This window comes from Cydia amplana, chromosome 18 (genome assembly GCF_948474715.1).
Source record: "Cydia amplana chromosome 18, ilCydAmpl1.1, whole genome shotgun sequence".
Taxonomy (NCBI): domain Eukaryota; kingdom Metazoa; phylum Arthropoda; class Insecta; order Lepidoptera; family Tortricidae; genus Cydia; species Cydia amplana.
In genome coordinates, this window is record NC_086086.1 from 8,488,657 (window position 1) to 8,501,144 (window position 12,488).

General features: G+C 34.2%; 1 protein-coding gene across 1 annotated transcript in view; it reads right to left on the reverse strand.

The window, feature by feature from the left end:
* LOC134656464 (uncharacterized) overlaps positions 1-12,225 on the reverse strand; it is a 123,870-nt gene extending 111,645 nt beyond the window's left edge. Inside the window, exon 1 of the mRNA XM_063512003.1 lies at positions 12,020-12,225. The gene's annotated coding sequence lies outside the window, so the exon portion shown is untranslated. The remainder of the gene's footprint in view (positions 1-12,019) is intronic.
* Positions 12,226-12,488: the final 263 nt, after the last annotated feature.

Sequence of the window (12,488 nt, forward strand, 5' to 3'; positions counted from 1 at the left end):
CAATCATCGTGAATTATAATATACTAGCTGTTGCCCGCGACTTCGTACGCGTGGATTTGTATATTGGTGGTTATATATTCTACATTAGCTTAGAACATTATGCAGCAAGAGATTGCGGTAGGACGGTTAATCATTTCTTAATTATTAATATTATACAACGCATGGGACTTGTCTTTCACAACCTACGAAGTTTCAAGCCCCTAACTGAATAAAATTGTCCTCGATGTAATCCCTCTAAACCCCCTTAGAAGATTTTCATGTCCTCTATTTAATAAAACCTACTACCTAACTACCTATTTACGAAGTTTCAAGTTCCTAGCTTTAAATAAAATTTGCACCCTAAGACGAACTTTCATCCCCTTTTTAACCCCCTTAGGGGTTGAATTTCCAAAAACGTTGCAATTACTTTTTTTGTAATCGGCTATTATGCCTTTCTAAGAAGTTTCAAAGCATTTGTAATGGATTCAAACATTCAACCCCTGTTTAACCCTGTTAGGGGATGAATTATACAAAACGCTGAAATTACTTTTCCTGTATTTTAATAATATCCCGAAATACAAAGATTCAAGTCCCGCGTTCGAAAAAATGTTTGATATCCATACAAAATTTCAACCCCTTTTTCACCACTTTAGGGGATGAATATTCAATAACGCTAAAATTAGTTTTCTTGTATTTTAATAACATATATTTTTACGAAGTTTCAAGTTCCTAGCTTAAAATAAAATTTGAACTCCATACAAACTTTTAACCCCTTTTTAACCCTGTTAGGGGATGAATTTTACAAAACGCTGAAATAACTTTCCCTGTCTTCTAATAACATCCCCAAATACAAAGATTCAAGTCCCGCACTCTCAAAAATATTTGATATCCGTACAAATTTTCAACCCCATGTTTTACCACCTTGGGGGATGAATTTTTAAAAACGCTGAAATTTGTTTTCTTGTATCTTAATTCAATACCTTTTTGCAAAGTTTCAAGTTCCTAGCTTAAAATAAAATTTGCACCCTAAGACGAACTTTCATCCCCTTTTTAACCCCCTTAGGGGTTGAATTTCCAAAAACGTTGCAATTACTTTTTTTTGTAATCGGCTATTATGCCTTTCTAAGAAGTTTCAAAGCATTTGTAATGGATTCAAACTTTCAACCCCTGTTTAACCCTGTTAGGGGATGAATTATACAAAACGCTAAAATTACTTTTCCTGTATTTTAATAATATCCCGAAATACAAATATTCAAGTCCCGCGTTCGAAAAAATGTTTGATATCCATACAAACTTTCAACCCCTTTTTCACCACTTTAGGGGAGGAATATTCAAAAACGCTGAAATTAGTTTTCTTGTATTTTAATAACATATATTTTTACGAAGTTTCAAGTTCCTAGCTTAAAATAAAATTTGAACTCCATACAAACTTTTAACCCCTTTTTAACCCTGTTAGGGGATGAATTTTACAAAACGCTGAAATAACTTTCCCTGTCTTCTAATAACATCCCCAAATACAAAGATTCAAGTCCCGCACTCTCAAAAATATTTGATATCCGTACAAATTTTCAACCCCATGTTTTACCACCTTGGGGGATGAATTTTTAAAAACGCTGAAATTTGTTTTCTTGTATCTTAATTCAATACCTTTCTGCAAAGTTTCAAGTTCCTAGCTTAAAATAAAATTTGCACCCTAAGACGAACTTACATCCCCTTTTTAACCCCCTTAGGGGTTTAATTTCCAAAAACGTTGCAATTACTTTTTTTTGTAATCGGCTATTATGCCTTTCTAAGAAGTTTCAAAGCATTTGTAATGGATTCAAACTTTCAACCCCTATTTAACCCTGTTAGGGGATGAATTTTACAAAACGCTGAAATTACTTTTCCTGTATTTTAATAATATCCCGAAATACAAAGATTCAAGTCCCGCGTTCGAAAAAATGTTTGATATCCATACAAACTTTCAACCCCTTTTTCACCACTTTAGGGAATGAATATTCAAAAACGCTGAAATTAGTTTTCTTGTATTTTAATAACATATATTTTTACGAAGTTTCAAGTTCCTAGCTTAAAATAAAATTTGAACGCCATACAAACTTTCAACCCCTTTTTAACCCTGTTAGGAGATGAATTTTACCAAATGCTGAAATAACTTTTCCTGTCTTCTAATAATATCCCCAAATACAAAGATTCAAGTCCCGCACTCTCAAAAATATTTGATATCCGTACAAATTTTTAACCCCATGTTTTACCACCTTGGGGGATGAATTTTTAAAAACGCTGAAATTTGTTTTCTTGTATCTTAGTTTAATTCCTATTTGCAAAGTTTCAAGTTCCTAGCTTAAAATAAAATTGCACCCTAAGACGAACTTTCATCCACTTTTTAACCCCCTTAGGGGTTGAATTTCCAAAAACGTTGCAATTACTTTTTTTTGTTATCGGCTATTATGCCTTTCTAAGAAGTTTCAAAGCATTTGTAATGGATTCAAACTTTCAACCCCTGTTTAACCCTGTTAGGGGATGAATTTTACAAAACGCTGAAATTACTTTTCCTGTATTTTAATAATATCCCCAAATACAAAGATTCAAGTCCCGCACTCTCAAAAATATTTGATCTCCGTACAAATTTTAACCCCTTTTTTACCACCTTGGGGGATGAATTTTTAAAAACGCTGAAATTAGTTTTCTTGTTTTTTAATTTAATACCTTTTTACGAAGTTTCAAGGTCCTAGCTTAAAATAAAATTTGCACCCCAGGACAAAGTTTCATCCCCTTTTTTACCCCCTTAGAGGTTGAATTACCTAAAACGTCGCAATTACTTTTTTTTGTCATCGGCTATTATGCCTTTCTAAGAAGTTTCAAAGCATTTGTAATGGATTCAAACTTTCAACCCCTTTTTAACCCTGTTAGGGGATGAATTTTCAAAAACGCTGAAATTACTTTTACCGTCTTATAATAATATCCCTATATACAAAGTTTCAAGTCCAACACTCACAAAAATATTTGATCTCCATACAAACTTTCAACCCCTTTTTCACCACCTTGGGGGATGAATTTTCGAAAACGCAGAAATTAATTTTCTTGTTTTTTAATATAGTACATTTTTACAAAGTTTCAAATTCCTCGCTTAAAATAAAACTTGCACCCCATACAACCTTTCATCCCCTTTTTAACCCCCTTAGGGGTTGAATTTTTCAAAATCGCTTCTTATCTCTTGTACACTTTGTAAATTCAACCTAGTGTGCAAATTTCAACTTTCTAGCTTTTGTAGTTTCGGCTCTGCGTTGATGAATCAGTCAGTCAGTCAGTCAGTCAGGACACTTGCATTTATATATATAGATAATTAAATTTTTAGTAGCTTTATTAACACACAAGTTTATCACACGGCAAGGCAAGTGCACGGCAACGAATTAACCAATTGTAATTTTGATACAGATATTAAATAGGTAATAAAATACTACGATTTAGTGTTATTTTTAGTAAAACTGTCACTTTGCGAAATAATCTTTGAATTATATTTCCAAGATTTTCACTCTTTCCCAAAAACTTTATTCTAACGACAATTACTTGTCCGAAAATCATAAGCAGTGTTTATTCATGTGTGACAGACACAAACACAAATGCTCGGACTCGGGAGCGGAGGATTTCAAGAGCAGCGCGTGGATAAATCAAGGAGCGCGGGCGCAGCCGCCCCGCGCTGAAATGTTGATTGCCGCGCCGGGGTGCTCAAGCGATGCGCTTTTGACGCTTTCCGAGCTTTCGCTTTCTGGGAAATCGTATTTACATAATTAAGATAATTTTAATATGTTCTAGTCTCACAGGATATTTATTATGATTTAATCGATCACCAAATAAATGTATACGAATGTATAGAAAGGGGAGGTCCCTTTGTATTACAAGTTACAAGCTTTTGAGAAACGGGCCCCTGATCACTAAAAGAATATACTCGTATCTGTCGGTAGAGGGTTGCAGAGGGGTCCTGAGGTGCGGAGGGACCTCAGGAATGCAAAGACCCTCTCTAGGGCTAAGACAAACAAGACTACGTGGGGTGTTTTTGTAGTTGCTTAGGCAGATTATATAATATTATTAACTGTTCGGGTTCGGTATGTTTTCAAAACATTAACAAATTTATTTATTTGGTAACAGATCTAGGTAGGTATACAAACACATATACTATTTTGTTACTTAACAGACATATTCTTAACCGCCGAAAAAAATGGAAGAGGTTCTCAAGTCGACGCTTAAGATTTTTATGTATGACCACGCATAACTTTTTAGAGTAGTCCGATTATGATAATTCTTTTTTTAAGGACATAGATATTATTGAGGGCTTAGAAAATGGCGATGAAAATATTATTTAAGATAAAGAATAAGGTCATTCAAGCGCCCTTTGAGAAAGAAAACGGAGGCTTTTCATTCATTAATTTCAAAGCGGCCTTATGTTAAAAGGTTTCCACGTACAGTGGTCAGGTTAGTTTGTCTGTTCTCTGAAAACAATAGGCAATGCGTTTTGATTTACTCACATTTGACGCTCCCGCTTTCAACTTGCACCAACTTTCTCTCGTAAAATCCCGTGGACGCACCGACAAAATTATGCGCTCTTTGACAAATTGTTAGAACAAGCGTGGAAAAAGGCCATAAGTAAGTTTGTAACGCGAGCACACCTAATCTCTTTTTACTAAGATTTTGGTGTTTCATTGGGCGTTAGTATTAATAGTTTTATTATCCGTTATTTTCGTACGTACCCTTTTCGTTGACGCTTGTGTTACGGAGTGTCAACTAGTGTTGGAGGTTTTAGTGTATTTTAATTTGCTGTCTAGACTTAAGTAGCGCCGGTAGTTTATCGTAACTAAAATTGTGGTTATAAAAGCGGAAAAATATATTGCATAATAGTTATACCTTACATATACTTATCGCATTTGAGAAGTTGAGAGATACTGGAAACCGCAACTAATAATGGGCAAAAAATACAATTTAAAGTCTCTGAACACACTTACAGAACCAGGCAAATTGATATGAAATGAGATGAAATGAAAAAAATATATATTAATGTATGTTGAGAATGGGTTACATATTAAGCTTAAATTAAATGCTACTCTAGTAGTCTCACCAGACTCTACCTTTGCAGGCGTACAATACATTTCAGGACGATATTATAGGGAAATAATTAAACATATTACAATAGTGCCCGATTACACGTATTGTGACGGATCTCGGTTATTCTCAAATTCTATCTCTACAATCAGCCTCAAAAGCTTTTCATAGATTTAATCTGATTTGAAATTTGAGTTCAGACCGACTTAGTATCGTCACGTGACACTGGTTCGTCAGAGTCCACCTAAACTTTAGGTACGACGTCTGGCCAAGCAGACTGCAGCCTAAAGCACGGCCTGGGGCCCGCTTCTCAAAAGCTTGTAACTTGTAATACAAACGGATGTCACTTTTTGACAGCTTTTGTTAGAAAGGGACTTCCACTTGTATTACAAGTTACAAGCTTTTGAGAAACGGGCCTCTGGTTCTAAGTGTCCGATTTTATGCTCCGCATATCAACATTATCAACACTCACAACTCTATGACGCTCATAAAATAAACACTTAAAATCTTTTATTCTATCGTATCTCTTCATAAAGGCTTAATTTCGTAGAAAAAAAATTTCTTATACGCCCTTTTAAGAAAGTAGCACAGTAGTCAGAGCTTTTTTTAGAAAAGGTCGTAAGCGACTAACTATTTATACTAGACTCTGCCGTTCCAAACATATACGTGTAATAAGTCAAAATAAACACTTATCCCTTAAAATAATTTATGGCACGCTTGAAAGAGTAATGGGGATGTGAACTTGACCTATCCCAGCATGTGTAGTGTTGATGACTGTGCCATACGGTAGCCTTTTACGAGTGATTTATTAGGTAATTTATTGGGGCAATAATTTTATGCTGTGTATTTGTCGATGGTTGTCATGTAATAAGAGAAATGGGAAGAATAAAAATCAGTATGCGCTTAGTAGGTAAGTACAGTTTCTTAGAATAGGGCAGAATAATAAAGTCTAGCAGCAACCTGGCTTCTGGCCTAGGTGATATTTCATTTTTACATTCTGAAGACTAAATACCTACTTGTAGATATCCTATACATATCTATATGTGTAATAGCGTGGATTAACATTTTGAAAAGATCAGGTTTAAGGTTTCTAGGTTAAATATTCTTAGCTTAGGGAAAGGCTAAGTAATATGAAATACCTAACTAAACATTATGTAATGCAACTAAACTAATAGTGTAGGTACTTATATAAATATCCAAAAGTATGACCATTCTGATGAAAAATACCGTTGAAGAAAGTACAGTACCGGCCCAAAATAAATATTTAGTTGACTACAGAAGCCTAAAAAAGTTTGCCGTGAAAACATTCAATGAGAACAAACAAAAATCCTCCAGATTTTTTTTTTCTGAAATACATGGATTCTCGCACCTTTTTATCACATCAATAAACTATCCGTTTCATTAAACAATTATAGTCTATTAAGAGTAAATCCCATTTAATCACAAAAAGATGAGAGATACTACGTAGCGTTGTCGCGCTACGTAGTATTTCTCATCTTTTAGTGTAGTCAATATACTAGCCCAGATTAGAACACTTTATTAATCACAAACGTGTTACAAACTCGTAAAAAAATGATTGGAATGGAACTTGCCACACCCGATAGACATGTCAGCTCACTTGTAAATGATTGACCTTATATTTTTAATAGTCTTCTTTTCCGCTATAATGAAAATTACCATATCAAGATGCGCGTGAAACCTCGTCACATCTGCTTGGCCACATGCGGAGATTTTGATACGATTGACGCAAATTAAGGCTGTGGACATAAAGAGACGTAAGCGAGAGCTAACGGTTTTAATTTAAAAAAATGCGGTATCTGGCGATGTCTTTGAGAGGGTTTAAACTTAAAAATATATTACGATGGACAAAATTCCTGCATCATAGTTTATTACCTACCTTGACAATGGTCAAGCAAGTCTAATGAAGTTAGACTTCCTTGCGCCATCCATTACAGTTACAAGACACGCGGCATCGGCATGGTCCATGGAGATTAACATATTTTATTTTTTCTTCTTTCTTCTACTACTGCAGAAACGCAAATAAAATACCTACAAGTGAGAACAGGCTTAATGATTTTTATCGAATAATTAAAGTTAGGTAAAAGGACCGTTACAAACCGTACCTAGCTCAAATGTACTCATCACACTGGTAGCCCGATAAATAAGTATCCCCTGTCCCTCAGCCGCCGACCCAAACATGTATGTAGTGTAGGTGGGCGTTTTTTTTTTGTTGTCCAAAATTTCCATACATTTTTCGATCTTTCCATTCCGCGACCGCCATCAGTCTATGAAAAATGGTGACATAATGGAAATAAAAACCTTAGGACACTTTTTTTCTCCTATTAGGATAGAAAGAGCTCGTGATTCTGAGTAGAAATAACATAAAAAATCCCAAATTTGAAAAAAAAGTGTAGGGGACAACAAAAAAAAACGCCCACGTAGCTTATAGTGGATTATTGGTCATGATAGCGAATCGCTTACCGCTACATTGTTAATCGTAGGCTTACCTATAAGTAAGATTTATCAACAGGTTCTGCTCGCGGGTGGTTGGGCAACGTTGACAAAGGAAGTCGGATCGGAAACTGACTGATCCGGTGGATTCACTTAATTAAAATGTATTTATAAAGGCACTTTACTATGCGAATGCGAAAAATATCACAGAAACAAAATCTATATATATAAATGCAAGTGTCCTGACTGACTGACTGACTGACTGATTCATCAACGCAGAGCCGAAACTACAAAAGCTAGAAAGTTGAAATTTGCACACTAGGTTGAATTTACAAAGTGTACAAGAGATAAGAAGCGATTTTGAAAAATTCAACCCCTAAGGGGGTTAAAAAGGGGATGAAAGGTTGTATGGGGTGCAAGTTTTATTTTAAGCGAGGAATTTGAAACTTTGTAAAAATGTACTATATTAAAAAACAAGAAAATTAATTTCTGCGTTTTCGAAAATTCATCCCCCAAGGTGGTGAAAAAGGGGTTGAAAGTTTGTATGGAGATCAAATATTTTTGTGAATGTTGGACTTGAAACTTTGTATATAGGGATATTATTATAAGACGGTAAAAGTAATTTCAGCGTTTTTGAAAATTCATCCCCTAACAGGGTTAAAAAGGGGTTGAAAGTTTGAATCCATTACAAATGCTTTGAAACTTCTTAGAAAGGCATAATAGCCGATGACAAAAAAAAGTAATTGCGACGTTTTAGGTAATTCAACCTCTAAGGGGGTAAAAAAGGGGATGAAACTTTGTCCTGGGGTGCAAATTTTATTTTAAGCTAGGACCTTGAAACTTCGTAAAAAGGTATTAAATTAAAAAACAAGAAAACTAATTTCAGCGTTTTTAAAAATTCATCCCCCAAGGTGGTAAAAAAGGGGTTAAAATTTGTACGGAGATCAAATATTTTTGAGAGTGCGGGACTTGAATCTTTGTATTTGGGGATATTATTAAAATACAGGAAAAGTAATTTCAGCGTTTTGTAAAATTCATCCCCTAACAGGGTTAAACAGGGGTTGAAAGTTTGAATCCATTACAAATGCTTTGAAACTTCTTAGAAAGGCATAATAGCCGATAACAAAAAAAAGTAATTGCAACGTTTTTGGAAATTCAACCCCTAAGGGGGTTAAAAAGTGGATGAAAGTTCGTCTTAGGGTGCAATTTTATTTTAAGCTAGGAACTTGAAACTTTGCAAATAGGAATTAAACTAAGATACAAGAAAACAAATTTCAGCGTTTTTAAAAATTCATCCCCCAAGGTGGTAAAACATGGGGTTAAAAATTTGTACGGATATCAAATATTTTTGAGAGTGCGGGACTTGAATCTTTGTATTTGGGGATATTATTAGAAGACAGGAAAAGTTATTTCAGCATTTGGTAAAATTCATCTCCTAACAGGGTTAAAAAGGGGTTGAAAGTTTGTATGGCGTTCAAATTTTATTTTAAGCTAGGAACTTGAAACTTCGTAAAAATATATGTTATTAAAATACAAGAAAACTAATTTCAGCGTTTTTGAATATTCATTCCCTAAAGTGGTGAAAAAGGGGTTGAAAGTTTGTATGGATATCAAACATTTTTTCGAACGCGGGACTTGAATCTTTGTATTTCGGGATATTATTAAAATACAGGAAAAGTAATTTCAGCGTTTTGTAAAATTCATCCCCTAACAGGGTTAAATAGGGGTTGAAAGTTTGAATCCATTACAAATGCTTTGAAACTTCTTAGAAAGGCATAATAGCCGATTACAAAAAAAAGTAATTGCAACGTTTTTGGAAATTAAACCCCTAAGGGGGTTAAAAAGGGGATGTAAGTTCGTCTTAGGGTGCAAATTTTATTTTAAGCTAGGAACTTGAAACTTTGCAGAAAGGTATTGAATTAAGATACAAGAAAACAAATTTCAGCGTTTTTAAAAATTCATCCCCCAAGGTGGTAAAACATGGGGTTGAAAATTTGTACGGATATCAAATATTTTTGAGAGTGCGGGACTTGAATCTTTGTATTTGGGGATGTTATTAGAAGACAGGGAAAGTTATTTCAGCGTTTTGTAAAATTCATCCCCTAACAGGGTTAAAAAGGGGTTAAAAGTTTGTATGGAGTTCAAATTTTATTTTAAGCTAGGAACTTGAAACTTCGTAAAAATATATGTTATTAAAATACAAGAAAACTAATTTCAGCGTTTTTGAATATTCCTCCCCTAAAGTGGTGAAAAAGGGGTTGAAAGTTTGTATGGATATCAAACATTTTTTCGAACGCGGGACTTGAATATTTGTATTTCGGGATATTATTAAAATACAGGAAAAGTAATTTTAGCGTTTTGTATAATTCATCCCCTAACAGGGTTAAACAGGGGTTGAAAGTTTGAATCCATTACAAATGCTTTGAAACTTCTTAGAAAGGCATAATAGCCGATTACAAAAAAAAGTAATTGCAACGTTTTTGGAAATTCAACCCCTAAGGGGGTTAAAAAGGGGATGAAAGTTCGTCTTAGGGTGCAAATTTTATTTTAAGCTAGGAACTTGAAACTTTGCAAAAAGGTATTGAATTAAGATACAAGAAAACAAATTTCAGCGTTTTTAAAAATTCATCCCCCAAGGTGGTAAAACATGGGGTTGAAAATTTGTACGGATATCAAATATTTTTGAGAGTGCGGGACTTGAATCTTTGTATTTGGGGATGTTATTAGAAGACAGGGAAAGTTATTTCAGCGTTTTGTAAAATTCATCCCCTAACAGGGTTAAAAAGGGGTTAAAAGTTTGTATGGAGTTCAAATTTTATTTTAAGCTAGGAACTTGAAACTTCGTAAAAATATATGTTATTAAAATACAAGAAAACTAATTTTAGCGTTATTGAATATTCATCCCCTAAAGTGGTGAAAAAGGGGTTGAAATTTTGTATGGATATCAAACATTTTTTCGAACGCGGGACTTGAATCTTTGTATTTCGGGATATTATTAAAATACAGGAAAAGTAATTTCAGCGTTTTGTATAATTCATCCCCTAACAGGGTTAAACAGGGGTTGAATGTTTGAATCCATTACAAATGCTTTGAAACTTCTTAGAAAGGCATAATAGCCGATTACAAAAAAAGTAATTGCAACGTTTTTGGAAATTCAACCCCTAAGGGGGTTAAAAAGGGGATGAAAGTTCGTCTTAGGGTGCAAATTTTATTTAAAGCTAGGAACTTGAAACTTCGTAAATAGGTAGTTAGGTAGTAGGTTTTATTAAATAGAGGACATGAAAATCTTCTAAGGGGGTTTAGAGGGATTACATCGAGGACAATTTTATTCAGTTAGGGGCTTGAAACTTCGTAGGTTGTGAAAGACAAGTCCCATGCGTTGTATAATATTAATAATTAAGAAATGATTAACCGTCCTACCGCAATCTCTTGCTGCATAATGTTCTAAGCTAATGTAGAATATATAACCACCAATATACAAATCCACGCGTACGAAGTCGCGGGCAACAGCTAGTAATTCATAACGTTGTAACCTACATAGATTTGATTAGAATGATTAGATTGATATTAAGTGTTTCAAAGAAAATTATGAATAGATTCATATTCTGCGCAATGTCTGTTATGCCACTTATGCCAGTTATGCCATGTCGAATAAACATTATTTTAATTTTTTTTTGTAATTTTAAACGAAAGTAAAAACACCATTTAAGACTGGTTCTAATCTAACCTGGGCAATCGGAGGGTTTTTAATGGCGTGTCAAAATAAATTTCTAATAGTTCCAACACATCTGCAAGTACTTAAATATCAAATAGGCATACCATACTATACCTACAACAGTGAATCACATTTTTTTTTCAATGTCGGTTAGGAAAGTAGTTATTAGAGTGATTGACTGTATCACACAACTTTCTCGGTAATAATAAACGTGATACTTACGTAAGTGACGCTGTAAGCTTGTTCATTAACTAGTTATCCGTTAAATTCGAATTTATGCAAACTCGTGGAGACGACACAATATTTAGTTTCGATTTAACGAGGCAAATTAAATTGTCTACCGTTGGTATACTTATATGTAAAATAAGTGAGATTACACATTAATTAGTTAAGTATATAATTTTTTTTAATATAAATGTCTATAAAAATATCGCATAGCAATAGGTACTTAGCTTCAATGTTTAGAGTGACTTCTTCCTATTAGTGTCAACAAAACAATTTGTTATTTCAAAAAACGATATGATCCTTAATTTTATTCAAAGTCAAATATAAATGCGTACCTAATTAATGAATTTAATAATGAAACGATTGCATAACAGGAACTTAAGCAATATTTATTGCAGTCGCACCCCTGCTATTATACTTTAATATATATATCTACGTACTAAACTACATAGCTACTACTTACTAAAATAAAAATCTTGAGTAATACTACGTCACCAAACGAATTACTTCACAAAGGTAAAAAAAAAACCAATTGCATTTAAAAACACTCCTTACCTGCCAGCAACTCACAAAAACAAACAACCATCACATAAACACACAATCACCATCAAAAACACCACACAGTTAATCGTTTAAACACATCACTTCAAAAAAATCGCTACTGACAAATCCGGAAATTAAAAGCACATCACTGTTCTGGAAATCGATAGTGAAAAGTGATCGATGGCATCGATCGCCGATGCGTGTTGACGGGGGGCGAGTATGGCTGGCACTGCGGCGCCCGCGCACTGCCTATTGAACTTGGCAATGCTGAGCTTTGCATGGACTTAGAGATTAGAGTTTAGGGATGGTTTTTGTTGCGGTCAGTACGACAAATGAGGTAAAGCTCATAGCTAATGTCCAGCTGAAAAATTAGCGCTTTGAGGTACCAACCTAATTTGGCTTTAGAAAAATAAACCTTAACTTTATTGACCCAAAAAGAATTTTCTTACGCACAAACAGTAAATCTAATAATAGATAATAT